The sequence below is a fragment of the Podarcis vaucheri genome (assembly GCF_965113315.1).
Source record: "Podarcis vaucheri genome assembly, chromosome: 4".
In the NCBI taxonomy this organism is placed as follows: Eukaryota; Metazoa; Chordata; class Lepidosauria; order Squamata; family Lacertidae; genus Podarcis; species Podarcis vaucheri.
In genome coordinates, this window is record NC_138762.1 from 110,609,155 (window position 1) to 110,631,566 (window position 22,412).

The following is a 22,412-nucleotide window of genomic DNA, read 5'->3' on the forward strand; positions in this document are numbered from 1 at the left end:
ATTGAGGACCCAAAAGAAATTAGAAAAGTATTTCAGAGATTCTATAGAGATCTTTATAGGAAAGATAAAGAAGACAACAAGAGAATAGAAAAGTATATCCATGACCATAAACTACATCAAATCCCAGAAGAAGAAAAAAGAACGCTTAACCAGGAGATAACAGAACAAGAGGTCACGAAGGCAATAAAAAGAATGAAAATAGGGAAGGCCCCAGGACCGGACGGTATCTCCGCAAAGTATTACAAAACACTATCGCAATACCTGACACCTGTTTTAAGTGAAGTAATGAATAAAGTTTTAAGAGAAGGAAGGATGCCAAACACCTGGAAAGAAGCTTATATTACACTGATCCCGAAGAAAGAGGGGGATATATTAGATGTAAAAAATTTCAGACCAATTTCGTTATTGAATAACGACTATAAGCTATTTGCGGATATACTAGCGAATAGACTAAAAATGGTGTTAAATAAGGTGATACACAAGGACCAAACAGGCTTTCTGCCGGGGAGGCAACTAAGGGACAACGTAAGAAACCTGATAAATATAATTGAATACCTTGAAGTCAGAGATGAGAAACAGGCAGTATTATTGTTTATAGACGCGGAAAAAGCGTTTGATAATGTTTCCTGGCATTTCATGAAAGAAAACTTAAAAGTACTAGGAATTGGTGAAAATTTTTTGAGAGGTATTGGCACGATTTATTCGGACCAAAAAGCAAAGTTAATAATTAACAACAACATATCAGATAACTTTGAGATAACTAAAGGTACTAGGCAGGGATGCCCTTTGTCTCCCTTGCTATTTATTACAGTTCTAGAGGTCTTGAATAAGAAGCTAAGAGAATCATCAGAAGTCAGAGGCATTAAGGTGGGACGAAAAGAATTTAAGTTAAGAGCCTTCGCAGATGATCTAGTTTTAACGTTGGAAGAACCAAGACAAAGTGTGAAAGAGGCAATAAAAAGAATGGAAGAGTTTGGGAAGGTATCAGGGTTTAAACTTAACAAAAATAAGACGAAAATGCTAGCGAAAAATTTGAAGAAAGAAGAGATGGAAGAATTACAAGCAGACTCAGGAATCGCGATAGCTAAAAAAATAAAATATTTAGGAATTTGGATGACAACAAAAAATATAAACCTATACAAGGACAACTATGAGGTGGTATGGAAAGAAATTAAGAAAGATATGGATATATGGAGTAGACTAAAACTGTCATTATTAGGCAGAATCTCTGTGATAAAAATGAATATATTACCTAGACTGCTATTTTTATTTCAAGCAATACCAGTGGTAAAAGGAATAAGACAATTTAAGGATTGGCAAAAAAACCTAGCGAAGTTTGTTTGGCAGGGAAAAAGGCCAAGGATAAAAATGAAGATACTAGTAGATAAGAAAGAGAGAGGAGGCTTTGATTTACCAGACCTGAGTTTATATTATGAAGCATCGTGCTTGGTATGGTTAAAAGACTGGCTGACCTTAGAAAACACCGACCTATTAGATTTAGAGGGCCATGATAATAGACATGGTTGGCATTCGTACCTATGGTATAACAAAGTAAAGGTACATAAAGGTTTTCTAAACCATGTGATTAGGAAATCTTTATATGAAGTATGGGATCGGAATAAAAACCTCCTGGAAAGAAAGACACCGTGGTGGATATCACCAATTGAGGTGTTGACAACAAAAAAAGCAAACATGGAAGGGGAAAGAATAACATATGAGGATATTACTAGGAAAACAGCCCAAGGGATAAAGCTCAAACCATACGACCAAATTGAAAAGAGGTTAACAGGGTGGCTGCAATACCATCAGATTAGTGATCTATTAAAGGAAGACAAAAAAAGAAATGGGTTCGAAGATAAAAAATCGAAATTCCAAATCGAGTTAATAGACTGTAAAGATAAAACTTTATCAAGAATGTATAGCTTATTGCTAGAATGGTATACAAAAGATGAAGAAGTAAAGGAATCAATGATAAAATGGGCAATCGATATTGGGCATAACATTGAATTGGATGCGTGGAAAAGATTATGGAAGGAGGGTTCGAGATTCACAGGATGCATGGCGTTGAAGGAAAACTTGTTAAAAATGATGTATAGATGGCATTTGACGCCAGTAAAATTAGCTAAAATGTATAGGAAAAAAGAAAGAAAGTGTTGGAAATGTAAAAAGGCAGATGGGGATTATTTCCATATGTGGTGGACTTGCGATAAGGTAAAAAAATTTTGGGAAGCAATTTATAATGAACTCAAAAAAATATTTAGATATACTTTTCCCAAAAGACCAGAGGCGTGTCTATTAGGCTTAATAGGAACAGAAATTAAAATAGAAGATCAAAATTTGTTCATGTATGCTACAGCTGCCGCGAGGACCCTTCTGGCCCAAAGATGGAAAGTACAAGATATACCAACTATACAGGAGTGGCAGGCGAAGTTGACAGAATATGCAGAACTTGCCAAACTGTCAGGGAGGATCCGGGACCAGGGAGATCAAAGATACCAAAATAACTGGAGTAAATTTATTGAATACTTAAAGAAGAATTGTAAAGAGGTCAAGACACTAGCAGGATTGACATAATACCTCCAATGTATAATAGTACTAACTTGAGAATGATGTGTGTGATGGAAAGAGGATAAATATACCAGTTGTGGGGAGGGAGGGGGGTTGTGACTTGGCAGAGTCAAAGGAAATGTATGGTGCTATTACAATTTGTTGGAAAAGAATATGTAAGGAAAACAATAAAAATTCATTTGCAAAAAAAATAATATTAATGTAATAGGGAGAAACGTATAGAAATTGAAAAAAAAAATAAAAAAATAAATGTCAAAAAAAAAAAAAAAAAAAAAAGGTATTTAAATATACCTTCTTGAAGAAACCAGAGGCCTTTCTCCTGGGCATGGTCGGCCAATCGGTGTTAAAGAAGGACAGAACTTTCTTTATGTATGCTACAACAGCAGCAAGAATACTTATTGCAAAGTATTGAAAGACACAAGAACTACCCACTCTGGAAGAATGGCAGATGAAAATGATGGATTACATGGAATTGACGGAAATGACTGGCAGAATCCGAGACCAGGGAGAAGAGTCGGTGGAAGAAGACAGGAAGAAATTTAAAGACTATTTACAGAAATATTGCAAAATTAATGAATGTTAGAATGATGTTGGATTGAAGTTAAGTGGTTTCTAGCTGTAATGGTATAAAAGAATATGAAAAAATTGGATTTTTAACAGGTAAAAAATTAATGTTATAATATATTAAGATTAAAGATCAGGATAAAATAAGGAGAGAAAGGAATTGCTGAACTAATAAATTGATCTGGAATACAAAAAAGGGAGGTATGAGTAGGTCCGGGAAACAAGCAAATGAAAGATAGGTGACAAAAAGATGGAATTGTTTTTAACTGTTTTTTACTTTGAATTCTTTCTTTTTTCTTTTTCATTATGTAATATTGTGAAAACTTTAATAAATATTTATATATATAAAAAAGAAGACATTCTTTGCACTGGCATCTCAACACAGCACAAAGGGAAGGTGGCTCCTTTCTATGCCTGTACATTTCATTTGTCGGAGTTATAATTTTTTAATGTGTCTGTCTTGCTGTCTTCCTCTTTTGTGTCCTGCTGTGGGGAAGAAATGCATTAATAAGCTATATTTCAAAAACAAAACAAAACAAAACAAAACAGAACTGCTTTGTTTTCATTAAACTTTTCTTGAAACATGCATTTATTTTTGAATTATATTTTTTGGAATTATTTTTCTACTTGAGAGCCAATTCCTGCGTATGACAATAAATCTCTACACTATATGTAACACTATGGGAGCAATCCTATAAGCAAGTGGGTTAGGGTCTAGGGATCTCCAGCTGAGCTGGGAGGTACCCAGTACAACCAGGCTGCCCTGGCTTAACTCCCTCATTCCCAGTTCAGCAGGTAATATGCCGGTTTATCTCCACCAGCCCAGCCCAGCCCAGCCCAGCCAAAAACCAGCTGGCTGAGCTAAGCCTGGTGGATCTTAAGCAGGTGTAAGCCCTGAAAAAGGGGTGCAGTGGGGATGGGACCAGCAGTAGCCCTGCTGCTAAATGTTGTTAGGATCTGGGGTCCCTTTACACCATGTTAACTTAGAGCTTTATGATAGCTTCTTGGGTGTTGAATTGCTCCCTTATTCTGCATACCACTTAAAGATGAGGCCACAACAATCACAAAAAGTCTGTATTTCAAAGAGTTTTTTGGACCAACCTGAAATATGAACAAGGGAATGGTAGAGAATTTTTTTTAGAGCATGATGGCTAGGGGTTGTATGGGTTTCTTGCATAATTAAATTTGCAATGGTATTGTTGATGTCTGTGCTTTGGGTAGTTATGTTCACATATATATGGAAGATTCCTCTGCAACTTTTCTTTCCTGATAGGGAAATGGAAAGTAATGAGAACAGCAAGTGATATGATGGGCATGAGTTCCTAGGGGCTGAATTGCAGTGTTAATTATTCCCTGATGTTTAGATCCATTAGCCTCTATGGCAGTGTTTCCCAACCTTTTTTGGGCAAAGGCACACTTGTTTCATGAAAAAAATCTCGAGGCACACCACGTTACAGCCCCGTGACGTCAGCGTGCAGCGTCACGCCGGGAGGGACGCACGAAGGAGGGGGGGAGGGCGAGCGGAGGCAGCGGCGAGCCCCGTCCCTCCCCATCCGCCCCTTTCCGTGCAAGGAGCGCAAACAGGTGTGAGAAGGGGGTCAAACCTGCGGGCCGGCGCCGGGGAACCTCCAAGCTTTGGGGGTGGGGGGGGAGGAGGCAGCAAAGCGAGGCAGGAAGGAGAGCGCGGCTTGGCTGGGTGAGCTTTGGCAGGGGCAGGGAATGAGAGCCGCGAGGCGGGCGCTGCGGACGGAGGCGCTGCCCGCTGAGCTCTCAGGCAGCCAGCCAGGCAGAAGGCGAGAGCCCCGCGCTGGGCGGCCTCTCCTCGCCGCCGCCGCTCCGCATCTCGCCGCCCGACTCGCCCGCCTCCCTCCGGGGACGGCGCCCCAATCTAGTGTGCCGCGGAACAGTGGTTGAAAAACACTGCTCTATGGATCCAGGCAAAAGATGCATTTGTGTAATGATGTCACCTTGACATATATCAAGTTACTCATCTACTACACCCCCTAAACCCATCATGCTAGTCAATCTTATAATATACTTGTTCATATCTGGTGGTGATTGTTTCCTTACTTAAATGGAATGTTTGCTGCACTTGTTCTTTCCATTGCCATTTAATGGCTTTTAGCCAAAATTTTCCATTTGTCAAGATTGGTTTAGTCTCTAGAATTTTTTCTCAACAGAAGCAGTTTTAGGGTAGTGCAAGAGGTTTGGAGACAGTGGGCACCACACTGCAGGAGGCACCACAAAAAGCTGTAGAACTAAGTCCAAGAGATGTTAGTGTTGCACAGGGTGCCACTGAAATTTGAGAGTACAAAGTCCACCACTGATTTGCGGTTCATCTCATTGTCTAAGCCTAATGCCATACTGCTAACCAAAGGAAAGAGCAAATAGAAGCTACCTGATCTTGTCACTATTTGCAGGCTTGGAGACAGAAAGTGAGTAGGCAAGAACAACATATTTATGGAATACTGGGAGTCAGCAGGGGGGAGTGTGGACCTCAATGGGTACCCTATAATGTTGACCCGTAATGCCAACACTGGACATGAATATGGAAAACCAGTACCAAATGTACAAACATAGAGCAATCAAGTGATGTGAACACATGGGAGAACCAGCAGTTGACTCACCTTGACTATGCATAAGCAACCCTTGTTTGTTTAGGTGTAAGGCTGCCAGACCTCCAAGGCTGACATGGAGTCCCCAGGTTTGCCTGCTCCCTCCAAATGGCAGGTGGAGGACTTTAATTCTCCTGGAACACCTTAATTTTTTAAGGTGGGCTGGAACACCTTAATTTTTTTATTAAAAAAATAAGATGGCAGTTCATGCAACTTGCAAGCTTCAGCCTGGCAGGAGTTGAAGTTATTGCCTAGACTCTCAGGGGGAGGAGTCTGCACTTCTCCCCTCCCTCTCCCCATTAACCTCTGTCTCTGGGGCTCAGCGGTGAGAGGGAGCACAGAGGTGGGGGAGAATTGTTCTGGCCTCAAGAGGAGGAGGGGATTATAAGCATGGAAGGTGCAGGGTTGCAGGGCGCATCTCGTGCAAGGAGCAAGTGCATAGCTTGGGGGTTCTCCTGGACACATCTTTGTCATTGAGAGGCCCAAGTTCATCTGGTCAAAACATGTGATCCCACTGTTGAAACAGCTGCACTGGCTGCCCCTCCACTACCAAGCCAGGTTCCAGGTCAACAATACAGTGGAGGCATGTATGGATGACTGAAATGATATGTGCAAGGCAGTTCAAATGCATGGAATTCACTACGTGCATTCTAATGTTAATTATTGCTATCACCACTTACTCTTATTCAGTTGCAGTCCCTCCCCTTAAAGTAGATATATGTAAATGAGTTGCTCCCACTCCCTCCCACCCTGAGCCTGATTCAATTTCCACAAACATCAGGAAGAGAAAATGCTACCAATGAAAGGAGAAGATGTTATATTCTTCCATAGATGGAAGGGAGCATGAGAATCACTCTGGAAGACAGGGTGCACAATAGGCTTATGGTGTTGTAGAGTTGCTCTCCTCCTTTAAATAGACATTGCAGTTTCAAAGAGGACCATTTCTACATGCACTTCAATATCTCTATTGTTCTGTGAGGGAAAAGATGATCTATTATTAGGATGTGTAGCCAAACTCATTTGTCTTAAGTGATTCCTCCATAGAAATCTGTTCAATAGAGATACTTTGTTCTATATTATGAGTATAATTTTCCTAAAGGATTGAGTAATCAATGTATTGCTTGTTTAAGGAGGAAAAATTAAACCTAATTGATGGTGTGTCACCAAGGACACTAAGGAAGAGGCAGAAAACGGGGGTGGGGGGTAAGAATCAAATTGAAAATCACTAGCAAGAAAAGGAGGGAGAAAGAGGGGAGAATCTGAAAAGATCATTATTTTGTGTGTGACACATCAGCTCGATAGCTGTGGGAAGGGGGGAAAGCAACAGTAAATGTAATATAAAAAGACAAAATTGGTAATAAGCAGTGGCATGTAGAAAATATCTTGTGGTGTATAGCTTTTCAAATTATCTTTAATGTGCTAAGCAATTTCTGTTTGTAGCTATGCTCTTTAAATCCCAGAGCTTGCTTGATTTTTTTCTAATGAAAAGGCTATTGATGAAACGTATTTTATTTCTTCTTCTTCTTCTTCCTTTTAACTATTTTTATTTCTTCCATAATCTTAGACTCTTTAGTTAATACCACTAAAGAGTGAGTTCTTTGATCCATCGTTATGCAATGCTGTTCTTTTTAATGGCTAGATGCTTAGCTATGTGATGTGACTATATACTGAGCCAGGGCAAGAGACATTCCATTCCAACCAAATAATGTCAGCTCAGGCTGGATCTAAAAACAAACTGAAGTAGGAAATTATGGAGAATGGTCCTGAGTTGGTAGAATAGATATCATTTCAGACTGCTGGTGTGGAGGAGTTGATGGGCTTGAATCACTTGTGTATATATTTTCTTTCAGTTGTCTTAATATGGGAAAACGTTTGAAAGACACCATCACCTGAAGTCTAGAACGATGCAACCCACTTAAACCCAACCATCTTATTCTGCTGCATGTGAAGACCAGGTTATTGGACTTTCTCTCTCCCAGTGCTAGCCCAAGACATTTTGCTGCCTGAACTCAAGAAGTCTACATCAGTTTAAACCCAAATTCCTAGGTTTATCTGGGCTTGTCTGGCAGCTATTTTGCTTTGAATGAGGTCTGAAATACAATCTTTAGCGGGCTCTCTTAAGACATTTTATATCTTTGCTTTCTTCTGCAACATATCTTTGAGATTAGACAAAACCCCCTGCATCATCACAACTCTGTCTGTTCCAGTTCCTGTCATACTCGGATGGGAAGAAATTGTTTGTTTTTTGTTTCTTAATAAATCTGCTCTATTTATGACTGTGATCTTAATTATGTTTAGAGAGGTGTTTCTCTTCAGGGAAATGCATTTCTGTAGTCTTATGCTGTAAAAAGTGTGGTGCTGTCAGCTCTTTCCTGCACATATGGGGGGGGGGTCCATAAATACGGCTTCAGAAACCATTGAAAGAAAAGTCCCATCTGCAAAACAATGATCTAGGTGGCAGGTGAATTAGAATTAAACCTTATGGGCAGAATTCACTGAAGGAGCCCTGTCCATAGCAGCCCTGTGTAAGGATTTCCACTTTCATAAGAGGGCTTCCTCCCTTTCCTCTCCCTCCGCATGTGCACATCCCAAAATGGGCTTGAGGAGGTCAGAAGAACCCTCAGAAGAGCACCCAGGGGAGGAGGAGCAGGGTTCTCTCTGTCTGGCAAGCTGAAAAGCTTGGGCAGATGCAACTACTGGAAGAGGCTAGGAATTCTATCCTATATATTCCCCACAGTGAACATCCTGGATTGAGGTCAACAGCTTGAGGTTGAGTCCTGACAAGACAGAAGTGCTGTTTCTGGGGGTATCACAGGCAGGCGTGGGGTATCAAACATGGCTGAGATTGCGCTTCTCCCATCTCTCTCTCAATAAAGATGGGATTTATTTATAAAATAAATTTGGGATATCAAATTTCAGCAGCACCCTGTGTGACACTAAAATTTTGCCCCCCTTACCTCTTGCACTACAGCATTGTTGGAGTGCCTCCTGCAGTATGGTGCCCCGGTTGGGCCACCCTTCAACTGCCTCTGATCAAGGTGGATGTACCACACTAAGGACAGCTGGTAACACTTCATTGCATGGTATTTTATTTAGTAGACCCATCCAGTTACCCACTCTGGCTAGTATTAGTAAGCCAGGATGGACAATGATATAACAAGCGCTTGTCTGGACACATCACTGCAAGTTGCCTGTCCACATCATCATGCGACATTATCTAAAATGGATCCCATAACACTGGGTCTGATCAGCTGGCACTGCTACAATACGCTGCAAAAATGAACAACTGTATCTTCAATGTGTCTTGCAAACTGATTGCAGCTAGACAGTGCGTGCTCCAGAGGTCTACCACATAGTCATTAACCAACCCCTGGACCACACAGAATTACTCTTTGAAGAAGCAATGGGAGACTGTTTGAGGATGTGATCATATAATAGAATTGTAGAGTTGGAAGAGACCCCTAGGGTCATCTACTCCAACCCTCTGCAATGCAGGAAACCTTTGCCCAACTTCCTGCCAACACATACCTAAACATGCTACCACTAACTGATGGAGGCAGCAAAGTAGGTTTTTGTGTTGTCTCCAAAAGAATTATGCCACTTATGTGGCTTATGCTCCTTGCTCAACCCATGTCATCAACCTTGGTGTACCAAGGAGCAAAATGGGCTCCACAGCTCTGGAGGGGGCCCTCAGCAGCAATTGTGTCAATAGCACATTCCATACCAAGACTAGAACTTTGACAGGATCACCTGCTCTATCCGCTAGAAAATCCCTCAGATTCTATCAGTCTCCAAGGATGGGTGACTGTAACTGGTTGCCATCCCTGCAGGGGATAATTTCACTATGAGACCCAAGAAACTGAGGCTAATAAGATGGAGGAGCTTTGGATGGGTGGTCTGGAATTCAGTGCAGATGTTGCACTTTCCCTGATGGAGCAGCTGCACTTTCTGGGAGTGCACCTTGATTCCAACTATTACTGCAGGCTAAACCTCTGTAGCAAGCAGTGCTTATGCTCAACTCCAGCTAGCTCACCAGCTGCAGCTGTTCCTGGATTGAGATAGCCTGGCATCCGTAGTCCGTGCTCTAGTGGCCTGCTGTCTGAACTATTGCAATGCTCTTGAAGATGGTTCAGAAGCTGCCTCATGCACAGAGCATGGCAATGGGACTATGTATCGCTGGTCCTAGATGCACTGCACCTGCTACCAGTGAGCTAATGGGCCCAATTTAGGAAGTTGGTATTAACCATGAAGTCTAGATGAAGTCCTGCTGCCACTGGTGCTACTGTGGGACACTCTGTAAGGGGCAGTGACCCAAGGCAAGGCTTTATCAGTGGTGGTCTCCTGATTATAGGACTTCCTTCCTAGTGCTGTACATTCGTCTCTCTCATTTCTATCATTCAGAAAAAAGTTTCTGTTCACCCAGGCATTTGGTGACTGAAATATAATGGTTTTTATCAGCTTTGAAAATGTTCTTTTGGGGACCGTTGTGAAATTTGTTTTGTTTTAAATTCAGATGTTGTGTGGCCACCTCGGCCTCCTTTGGGATAAATGGTGGGGGTCAGGAACCTATCGCTTTGTCTCTAAGGGCTTGGCACACTCTTCATAATGAATTCCATATATTTGCAAGTACTACATACATAATGGGAAGAGTTAAAAAAGAGCCACTTCACCTAATGAGAGGATTGGTGTAGCTGAACCTCACCTCCCGTATAATGAAACCAAGCTGGGCAAGTTGGGTGCTAAATCTGCTCTTGCCAGAAATGCTTTTCTGGTATCCAGTGCTATGAAGTTATGTGCACTACCAGAGAGAAGAAAGGCAGTTAACTCAACCCCCCTGGCTTCTATCCAGGCTATCTTTTTAGTAAAGATGCAAAAATAGTGAATTTCAGAGGACAAGGAATGAATCCAAAGTACTTCTTAATATAATGAGTTATTTGAATTCATAAGGGTAGTTCACTAGCTGTTGGCCCCATATCTTGGAGTGTGTATGGTAGCTCTTGCTACCCATTCCAGTCTTCATTGGGAATGCATTGTCTCTCCCTCATACGCCCTCTGGTTCCTATTGCACCCACCCAAAATGGTAAAGTCTTCCTTCTTGGGAGAACCATCTCAGCTATCATTCTGAAATTCAGCAGGCATCATCCCCTCAGAAAGGCAGACCATGCCTACAATTTGTCTCTGATTCTGGCAAAAAATTAAACATAGATAGACTTTCTCTATGTTTTTGGAAGGGACTCTAAGGGTCATCTAGTCCAGCCCCCTGCAATGCAGGAATGTCACCAAAGCATCCATGACAGATGGCCATCCAATCTTTGTCTTAAAAATCTCCAAGGAAGGAAAGTTCACCACCTCCTGAGGAAGTCCAACTGTTGAACAGCTCTTACTGTTGGAAAGCTTTTCCTGGTGTTTCATTGGAATCTCCTTTCTTGTAACTTGAAGCCATAGGTTCGAGTCCTACCCTCCAGAGCAGGAGAAAGCAATGTGACTTACATAGTGAAACAATATGATTCAGGCATATACAATGGCAGGCAGATTCACCATCTGCATGAATTAGGAGGAATTCTTTTATGCTGCAGCCCTATATAGACCTACCTGGGAGCTCCACTAAACACAACAAGTGGGACTTCCTTGTGAGTAAACATGAGGGAAGGAACTCACTGCTTGCCTGTGCTTGTGGTTCCAATCATACTGGCTTGGTTTACACCAATACTTAGTCCACTTTAGCAGTACAGACTTGTAGATGAATCAAGAGTGAACTTGCCTCTGCTGTCACAGATGGCTCACAAATGCCATGACTGATGTCGACTCAGATGCAAATCATCTACCTCTAAGAGACAAAGAATGAAACAATGATTCATTTTTTTAAAAAAACTTCTTTCTAGATTGCAGATTGAATCTGTGTAGCCCCTTTATGTCTGTTGATGCCCCCTCAACAAATTAAGTAGTCTTGCTTTGCCATTCCCCCTCCTCGCAATTTGATATTCTACAGTATCATTTACATTCCTCACCCAACAGTCCATTTCACCTCAAACCAAGAACCTCCCCACAAGATCCTTCCTTTGCTTCAGGGCATAGATATCTAAACAAAGAACATTCACTCTTCTTCAATTTAGCCTTTTCTTCTTTGATAGGGTTACCCAAAACGCCTACCCCCACCTCCCCTGGAACTTAATCTGTTAAAAGCTGTATTTCCCCGAGTTCTTCAGGTATTTCATTTAACAATAAAATAAAATTAGCATTTTTAAAGTAAAGTTGGTATTCTAAGCAAATACGATATTTGGAGGACGAGCAGGAGTCTAAACAGAGGCAAATGACATATCAGACTTTTCAACCAGATTTAATTTTGACCTAAGAAAATTCTTAGTTTACCATGCTGTGTTGGAAAAGAAAATAATGGCAGAATCAGAATAATCTGCCTACTTTTGCATATTATTTAGAAATACAAAACACATAATATCTGTAAAAATGCTAAACGGAAATAAGCATTTAATTATCATTGACTTCTCCTTTTTAAAAAACTGCTTCCTAAAAGTGAAGCATATTGAATTAGTAAGTGAAGAAGATTTTCAACATTCAAACTAATATAAAATATTTCTAATTCAGCAAAAGATAAAATCACTGAACTGGTAATGGGAGGGGGGCAGAAAAGGGTCTGCACTGTTGTAAATATTAGAGAATGTGTTAGAGGCATTATTTTTACTTCCTTGCTCATGCAGAAGGCCAGAGCAGTAAGCCTCATTGAACTTAATAGGACTTACTTTTGAGTAAAACATACTTGGGCTGCTGTTTTGGTAACAACCCCATGAGAGCAAAAACATTTCATTTTAGGCTCCCTGTTTATTGAATTTAGTGTAAATCAAAAATAAGGCATACAGTCCCTTGAGCTGAAGTCAGAACTCTGGGCCTCTGTATAAGAACCTTCCATTAATGTTTTAGTAAGCTTTAAGAGCTCCACTTCCAGTGGGGAATGCTTATTAGAGCATTAACAAATACTCAAATGGGCATTTTGCAGTGAAAAATACTGCCATAATGTTGCAAAATGACTACAGGGACTTCCCTCTTTCTGAGCAGGGCATCCAACTTGTGGGTTGCAGTTTTTGAAATGACTATTTTTGGCAGCAGAATTTTCATCAAATTGTAATAAAGCATTTCCCTTTGGTGGAAAAAAAGAAGCAACTGTCCAATGGAAGCCAGAGAGGTAATCATGTAATATAAACACTCATAGATACAAGTTTTATTCTTTATTGATAAAGTAATCACACAAAGAAATGTCTTGGGAGTAACTTCAAAGGCCACTTAAGTTTTTCACTCTCATATTCACTTTGCTGTTCTTGGTACCTTTATAGCTTCCGATTACATACCGATGGATGCCTTCCCCTCTCTGTGGATCAAGACCCACAGTCTATCATTTGCACAAGGTTCCACGGAAGCCAATGGGGATTTATTTTGAATAACGACTCATGGAGTTATTTTCTCTCTGAAATAGCATCTGTCTCTGCCACAACATCTTAGAGCAAAAGCAGCATCGTTTTTCTCTGGCTGCATTAAGCAGAAAAGAAATCTCCACCCCAAGCGATTTTTCCCTATTCAAGGTGACAAGGGAGGCTTAGGAAACATATGCAGCATCAATATGGTAAGCGTGACATGTGTTCATTAAAAGTGTTTATGATGCATTCTTTGGGGGCAAACATGCTTTTCTGCATTGTTAAGTTCTACATTTTTATTATTTTGTTACTATAAATGCGTACTATGACAAGGTCATATTCGCAGGCAAATCTTTCTGTTGCTAATTACTAGTGATTGCTGGACCATCCCCCATGTCCGATTTGGAATTTTAAAAAGCAGGTCTTGTGCTGGATTAACTGAGGCAGAGCACCTGTCCCACGAAGAAGCCTCTTGATTTGGGATGGCTCTTCAGAGGCTGCTTCTGGTGCTGGGACAGAGAGAGACTGAGGTTGCCTTTGGTGTCCTGCCCACCAACCACCCAACTAAGGTGTTCTCAGCTGCAGTGTTAGAAGAGCAGAAGACTGTAGTCCTGGGTGTTTTCAACATTCATGCTGAGTCCACTGTGATAGGTCAGCTTAGGACCTCATGGTCTTCATGGGGCAGTTTAAGGCAGGGCATTGTCCCATGTACGGAGGAGGAAGGTCTGGATATTGGGGCAGGGGAAATATTTGCCTGTTTTCATGGTCCAACCACTTCCAGCTGAGTTTAGAGCTCCTAGACCTCCCTGCAGAACTGGGAGACCAATCTAAATGGTCTGTCTAGGAAAATAAATGGAATCCAATGGAATTCTAAACGCTGTGGGGCATTTTCTACCAGACAGAGCTGGTGATCCTGTTGATGCTTTACTTGTGCCTACTGCATGTCTGCATGGATAGCTAAGAATGTATATTTTCACTGCCATCCGCAACTGAGGCAGATGTCAAAACACACTGGACAACCTTTACAAAGCTCCACTCAGTGAGGTCTATGAGTCTCAGTTAATGGAGCAACTAGATCCATCAGTTGCCAGTCGTGATTTGTTTGCAAGGAGCTTTGAGGGTAAAACAACTTAACTGCTCTATCATCTTGATACTATTACAGGGAATCCTGATGTGGTATCCAAAACCCCATCGAGGCAAGTTTTATGGAATCAGTTTCAGCTGATGCAGCTCAAGGACATGGACAGTGTTTTTTCTGATAGGCATCCATCCACACACACTCTCGATCCTTGCCCATCCTAAAGTTAGCCAGGGAGGTTTTACTATGTGAGTAGAGGTAGCAGTGAAAGTGTCACTATAAGAAGACATGATGTGGAACTGCAGCTGCTTTCAACTATAATCATATTTAGGTTACTCAGAAGTAAGCCCTACTTTGACTGACCTGGGTTCCTAGCTTTCTGAGGTGGCTCCAAGAGCTCAACCAGTAATGGAATTTAAAGTCTTCTTTCTTTCTATCAAAAAGGAGATGCCCTGAAGTTACTAGTTTAACGGCATTTCAGTCTGTGGCATACAACCTTTGCAACAGATTGCATGCAGTGTAGATTTTGAAGTGTGAGCAGAAGTGCACATATAATTGAGAATACCAATTATATTCAAAAATTAATAGTCACAAAACAGCTACCTTCAGGTTTAATTGAACCTGATATTCCTCCCTTTAAAAAAATTAGGGGAATTCAATGATAAAAAACCCTGCCTGATCAGAGTAAAGGCTTGTGTTGGCTCAAGAACTATAAAATCAGGAAATTGAAAACTAAGGTTGATGCCTTAACATATGGTCCCCGTGATTAAGAATCATTTGGGTCTTGTAATCAGGATTCAGATTTGCTCATTAGCAAGCCAGTGGGACAGGGAATAAAGTATGACCAGTGATAGAAGACCACAAACTCAAGATTATGACTGAAACAAATCAGTTGGTGAGCAATGTACAGGAGAAAATGAGGACATGAATTTTGAAGAAATCAAAGAAAAATATAAGGAAAATATAGAAAAAAATATAAAAAATATATAGCATAACATAGCTTGAAATTGTCATAATAACTGAAGCAATCAATATAGCCTTCTAACTTCCTCCAGTCCACCTAGTTGTGAAGCAGAATTTCTAAGATCCCCAACATGTAGAAACTCTAAGTAACTTAGGATCCTAACATTGGGATCAAAGGAATTTTAAGGCAAAGTGACACCAGTATGCTGAGATGCACCTCTGTTTCTCCACAATATGCAAGTCAGACATGTTTATGATTAATTTTCATAGATTTTTATCCATTCAGAGAACCTTTGGAGAATGCTGATTCTGAATTACATTCACAATATGCAAGTTTCACTGTGCTGAAATTTGGCTGCAAAACAGAATCATCTGAGCTGTGGGGACACAGTTCAGCCCTTTTGATGAACAACAACAACAAATTCCCAAGTTTACAGGTGTACAAAAAAACCCCCCAAACCCTACTTTGAACTCCACAGCATAACACGTGAAAGACCCCCTCAGGGGTCCATGTAACATCTGCCAGCTCTGGTAGTAGGTGGGAGCTTTCAGTGTTCTCAAATAATTGTGGCTTTGCAGCAACAATAGTTCAGTAGACACCAATTATTATACTTTGTAACTGCACATCTGGAGCCATAATGTCTTGGAATCACATGAGGATGGAAGAACAGATACCAGATTAACATTGCCAAACGTCATAGGGAACCACAAAATACCTTGACGAACTAGAGCATATCCGCTGCCAGAGCATGTCAGTTTAACATGAGAGAAGGGCCAGTGTGCCACAAGAAATACATTAATTAAATAATGTAAGGGCTCCCATGAGCCAAAAGTACACACCCAACCGAGACTGCTCTATGCATCTCTGCATGATTTGCTGCTCTGTCTCTGTCTCCTGCCAATCAGCCTCAACTGGGGGCAAATTAAGCACTCCCATGCAGAGATGCAGCTAAATGGCCTGCCCTGGGATGAGACATTTGTTGTTTCTAAATGAGTCACTGCTCTGCCTTGTTTTGATTAGGAGGCATGCCCAGAATGTGACACAGGGCTCCTTCCTGGGAAGAAAACTAAAAATAAACTGCTCTGGATATAAGACTGCCTCTAATTTTAATTTTTTAAAAGAGGGTATCGCAGCTAGTGGAAATCACTTCTATTTCTCTTCCACTTCCATTTCTCTGAGGAACCCTTAGTAGCTCACTCCTTGCTTCAGAGGAGCATGTGGGGTCACTCCCTCTTTTAGCCAGAGTTCAGGTCCTCTTCGCAATGGATCTATCTGTGACAGCTGTTAGGCAAGCCACAAAAAATGCACAAGTGGGACTTTCTGTCCCCACAGCCATCTGAGTACCTTCCACTATGCACTTCTTCTTGTATCAAAAGACGAGCAGAGCTAGAAAGAACTCAGAAGTTGTGGGTGTCTGCAGCAACATGTCATGCTTGCTAATCTGGTGATCTAGACAACATCAGCATATACCATGCCAAATCCTGGTGCATGCAATAACACTCACCGGATCCCAGCTGAGGTTCTGTTTTGCCCAGTAGCAACCTAGTGGAACAGGGAGTGAATCTCACACACATCGAGAAAAAACCCCAAAGACTGCTGAACGTAACTGAAATGAATTACTCAGTTTATTGATATACAAAGCTTAATTGGAATGAAAAATGTTGATGATATGAAATAAAATGAGAATGCATGTAGAAAAAGGGAAAACAGAAAATTGAATATATGGGAATTGATACAAAATAGGTAAAAAATGATTAGATGATTAGCAATTGAATATGATTTGCATATGGATTAACAAGCAGCAGGCATTGACAAAGCAATCAATCAAAGTGAATAACGTAATTCCCATCTCCCTCCAGCCCATCTAGTTGTGAAATAATTCTAAAAGTTCCTAGTATATTAGCATATTTTAATGGCAATGCTGCTCTAGGCCGCAGCAACACTCGTGTCCCAGTCAAGTGAAGTGATAGTCCTGCTCTCTTCTGCCTTGATCAGACCACACCTGGAGTCCTGTGTCCAGTTCTGGGCACCACAATTTAAGAAGGAGATTAACAAGCTGGAAAGGGTGCAGAGGAGGAAACCAAGATGATCAAGGGTCTGGAAACCAAGCCTTATGCTGAATGGTTGAGGGAGTTAGATACGTTTAGCCTGGATAAGAGGAGACTGAGAGGAGTAATGATAGCTACCTTCAAATATCTCAAGGGTTGTCACCTGGAAGATGGAGCAAGCTTGTTTTCTCCTACTCCAAATTTTCTCCTACTCTAAAGGGTATGATGTGAGCCATTGGAGTCTTGTTATAGAAAAGGGGCGACCGGCTAAACATCAGCAAGAATTTTCTGTTCAACAGTGAAACAGACTCCCATGAGAGGTTGTGGACTTTTCTTCCTTAGAGGTTTTTAAGCAGGAATTGTGTGGCTATCTGTCATGGTTGCTTTAGCTGATATTCCTGCATTGCAGGGGGTTGGTCTAAATGACCCTCAGGGCCCTTCCAACTCTACAGTTCTATGATTCTAACTCCCTCAACCTCATAAAGCTTCGTTTCCAGACCTTTTTTTCATATTTGTAGAAAGTTGGCATGCTCTTCTGACAGATAGATAGGTACACATGTTCTTTGGTGGTAGCAGCTCTCCTGAATCTCAAGCAGCAGAGGATCTTCCCAGCCCTCTTCCCAGAGATCATATGACTAGAACCTAGGAATTTCTACATGCCAAGCATGAGCTCTAGCAGGGAGGTGTGCTCCCCCCACCCACTAAGTCTTAGAAATAGCAACCCTTTGGAGTTTCAGTGTAGCAGAACATCTAGGCCTCCTCCCTCTCTTGAAGATATGGGGCCTTATCCAGTGTTGCAGCTTTGATGGCACAACAAACGTCTGTGTGAGCCATGGAGCTCCCTCTCCTCTCCAGCCCCCCACATGTCCTCAAAATCAGTTCTGGGGGATTGGAGGACCCCCCAGAGAAGATACAACCCATAGATTGGCTATTGTTTCCAGCAGGGCTTTTCAAGTACCTCAACATTTTATATGTAGGCACAATATTTGGATGATCCACTACTATATGTTGTAAATCAATTTCACTAGGACATAATTACACATAATAATTTATAGTAGTATTGCAGGAAACAGCCTGTTTTGCTGTGTCTCTCTGTGTGTTTTCTTAATGAATTTATTATTACAGAAGTTTAACATTATCAGCAGCTGCAGTTTAGATAAAAAGATAATTCATTTGGTTCTGGTTGTAATTTTTTTAGTTAGCATTAAAATAATAATCATATTTGCCTTTCCATTGTTTGACAAAGACTTAGGGAGTGCTATGTTTCACTTCAGTACTTGATATATGACTACAGTAATTAATAAAGCAGACATTGGCTAGTGCCTAGCAGTAAATAAGTAAGCGACATGAGTTCATCAAAAACAAATCAAGCTGAACGAACTTAATTTCTTGTTCTGATCAGATAACAAGCTTAGCGTATAAAGGATATGCAGTGGACATACAATGTCTTGATTTTAATAAAGTATTTGATGCAGTTCAGCATGACATTCTCACAGGAAAACGAAGAAGTGATGATTAGCCGCAACAGCTCTAAGATGCATACCCAGCAGGCGAAATAAATTTGAACTCAAAAAGGACAAAATATCAATTCTTAATGGTTCAGCATTCAGTTGGAAGAAGGAAGGGAACATGATTTCCCCCCTAGTGTGGAATTTCATCCCCACCCCTCTGATTAAGACGTTGGTTGTTGCAGTGGAATAGGCAAGCCTCCATAGTCTGTGCACCACTAAACCAAATGCAGATCATGGAAGTGTTTGCAGCTCCACAGTTGTTTTATAGTGTTAGGCCGACAGCAAAACCATGAAGTTTATTGAACCTTTGGTGTACTTCCTTGCCCACATTGCCGATTGATTGCCTCCAGCTTGGCGGGCAGCAAGGTACACACTCCCAATGTTTGTTTTCCAGGTGACTGCATCCAGAATTATCACTTTCTTTCTTTTGGAACAGAATAAACTATTATGACTATTGGGTGGTAGTCAACAAAGTTTTGCTCTGAATAGGTCTACTGAAATTAATGGACCTTTCTTAGTCAGGCTCATACATTCTTATTCATTAATGGAGTGCTCATTCATTTCAATGAGTCCATTCTGAGTAAAAATTAGTCGAATACCACTCACTGTGTGCAATAGATTCATCTAACAAAATTCAGCAAAGACACTCTGCATTTTTTATAAGCTAATCAGAGTGAAATACGGACTTCACTCTTCTCAATCCTCTTCTGTGAATTTTGATTTTTGACTATTTGCTATTGGTACCTGGCATGATATCTGAAAGTAATCAAAAATTGAAATGCAATTGTATTTAGCAAATGAAAGTGTATAATAGAGGACATACAATGGTATTCAGTATTTTGACAGTTTCTGATTGTTCATATGCAGTGACACTTAAGAAAAATCAGAATTTTGCATTCATAATTTGAATGGCAAAAGTGGAATGCTGGCAGATATATAAATATTAGAGAATGGTGGTTTTGTCTCTATTACTGACCATCCCATCCATACACTTTCACCAAGGTATCTTGTGGTGCAGGGAGAGAACAATTTCAATAATACAAAAATTCTTCCCATTCTTTGGGTTATACCCAACAGAGCTGTCCTGTTTGCTCAAGGACATCTTCTTGGGCAATGGTACTCCTTTCTCTCTCCTACATGTCTCCAATGCACCCACAAATCTGCTCTAGGGGGTTGAGGGAGACCCCAAAACAGACTGGGGGCACATGAGGAGAGGGAGAGGAAGTCCCATTGTTCAGGTGAAAATGCTTGTGCTAACAGAATGGCTTCACTAGATCCCCCTGCATGTAGGAAAGGCTTTCTCGCTCCCTCTCATCGGAATCCCTATCGTTCCGGAGTTCCAAAGCAACAGTGGAAGCAACAGGATCCATGCTCCCTCTCTACAGACTTTCCCACCCTGGTGAGCTCCAGATGTTTTGAACTGCACAGCTTCCACCATCCCTGACCATTGGCCATCCTGGCTAGATCTGGCCACCCGGGGACCTGATTCGTGAAGGCTGTTCCCATGACTGCATAGAGGCTGGGGCAAAATCTTCCACCACGATTGTGCTCTCACTTCCCTTCCAGGAACTTTCGTTAGAACACTTGAAAGAGGCTGGCATTACCCACTTTACCCATTACTGGAAACAATCAAAACACTTTGCATCACACAAGTTGAAAAATAATTGGTGAGAGGGAATTCATTGATCATTCCTAACTCAACTTCTACTTCCCTTCAAGACTGTCTATTTATGAGGAAGAGGAATATTTGATGGTTCTAGTTATGAGCAGTGAATGAGATGGGATGTGCATCAATGGAGAAATTCAATGAGTTCCCAATGAAAGCATAATGACGCAGAGTTAAATGGCAGATGGATCTTTCCTAAAGATATGAAACTTGTTTTATGTGGGATCAGATCACTTAATCTTCTCTGATCTGCTGCTTGGAAGTCTTTGGCTGGAAAGACGCTAGGGATGGAAGAAACCTGACTAGAATCTCATGTGCAAGTCCTATATTCTGCCCCTGAACTAGGGCTGTTCTTCCTGCACAGCAGTGCCTGGCAGCTATATGTTGTACACATACTTCCATATGGACAAGTCTTCCTTTACGGAAATCAATGGAAGAAAAAAATGGCTAGAGTATGCACATTCCTCTGTTTTTATTTGTGTTCCATATGTGTTTCACTTGATCTTTGGGGAAAACTAAATGAAACAAAGAGAGACTAATAGAAAGAGACCCTTCACTTTAAAATACCTCCCAATCAACCACACACAAAAGAAACCTTTCGATATCTTAGGTGACTTAAATGATGGATATTTTACTCAGCAAGAGAAAGGTGGCACTGTCATCTTTTTGTGGCTATAACTACCTTAGAAAATAGTTCTTCTTTTTGCAAGATGTCCTTCTTAGACACATTTTGAGCTAATTAGGAGACATGCCAGTGTGCATCAGGTGTGCTGTGGTGAAGTAGCAGTGGGTTTTTCTAACTATATTTGATTGTAGTGCACTGCATCACAATGCCTATATTCTCAAAGCAGGAATTTTTCATTATATATGTGTAGCCTGTGCATCCTTTTGCAATCTCCTGACTCCTGCTCGCCTGCTGCAGCCTTAGATGAGGGGGGGACGGGACCGATGCCATGTAATAAAACATTTATTTTAAAAAAACAAAAAAACCCCAAACCATACATATCCACATGGATCAAAGAAAGTGCAGGGTTATGAAACATCCTCAATAGTAGAATCTGCTAACCCCCCCCCCCCCCATTTTTCTATAGAGTAGAAACTTGCAAAAATTGATGCTTGTTTTCTCTCACTGCTGCCAGACTTCATTGTAGGCTGGCCAGCTTTCTCATGAGCACTCTCAACTCAACATTGGTTGTTCTTGGGGTTTGGTGGTCTTTCAGCAGTAGCAAAGTGGTTTCATGATGATAGGAACCAACATGCTTTATTCATGGGTGCAAGAAGGGAAGGAGTTCTGGATAGATCAGAAAAAAATCGAACCCTGTGGCAAGGCTTCAGTTATTTTTATTCCCTTGCTAGAAATAAGGCAGAACCAGAGATAACCTAACCCAGCCATAAGCCATAAATGTTCATCAGCACTCCTGGGAGGTTGCATTTGCTGAACACAGTTGCTTTTTTGGGGGGGGGGGTGATTCTCTACCACCTGCCTCTGCCCCCAAGGTGGAATAATTTGAGAACAAATGAACTGCAGGTCATCTGCTCCTCCTGCCCTCATCCAGACAGAAGACTTGGCTAAAAATAACAAACCAAATGTAAATTCTCTCCCCTCTTGCCACTAGCAAGCAGACATGCCCAGCACTTTAAGGCTAGCCTACATACTGTATACTAGCTATGAGTCATGGGGGATTCGGGGTAGAGATAAGGGGTCAGTTAGCCATCTTCTCTAGATGATCTTCTTCCCTGCATTGTAACAGCCATCCCCACATACTTTGTGTTTTGCCAATGTTTATATACAATGTGTATATAGACCTCAAGTTCTTTGCTTCTAGTGATAGGATACTTCCTGAAGTACTGTTGTATGATTGCAATCCAAGGATCTCCACTGCAAAAAAAAGCAAGTGATGAACAATGAAATAAATCTGGATTGTTATTTATTCCCCGCTCCCCAATCTGCTCCAATCTGTAGAAGCCAAGGCA

At 41.2% G+C, this 22,412-nt stretch overlaps 1 long non-coding RNA gene across 2 annotated transcripts in view; it reads left to right on the top strand.

Annotated features, from left to right (window-relative positions):
* Positions 1-22,412, top strand: part of LOC309531743 — a 54,741-nt gene that overhangs the window by 28,261 nt on the left and 4,068 nt on the right. The window contains exon 3 of one of the 2 annotated variants that reach the window (XR_014219414.1): positions 7,598-8,020. The exons of the other annotated variant lie outside the window; for it this stretch is intronic. This is a non-coding gene — a long non-coding RNA (uncharacterized lncRNA). Of the gene's footprint in view, positions 1-7,597; positions 8,021-22,412 lie in introns of those variants that run through there. 2 annotated transcript variants of the gene reach the window in all.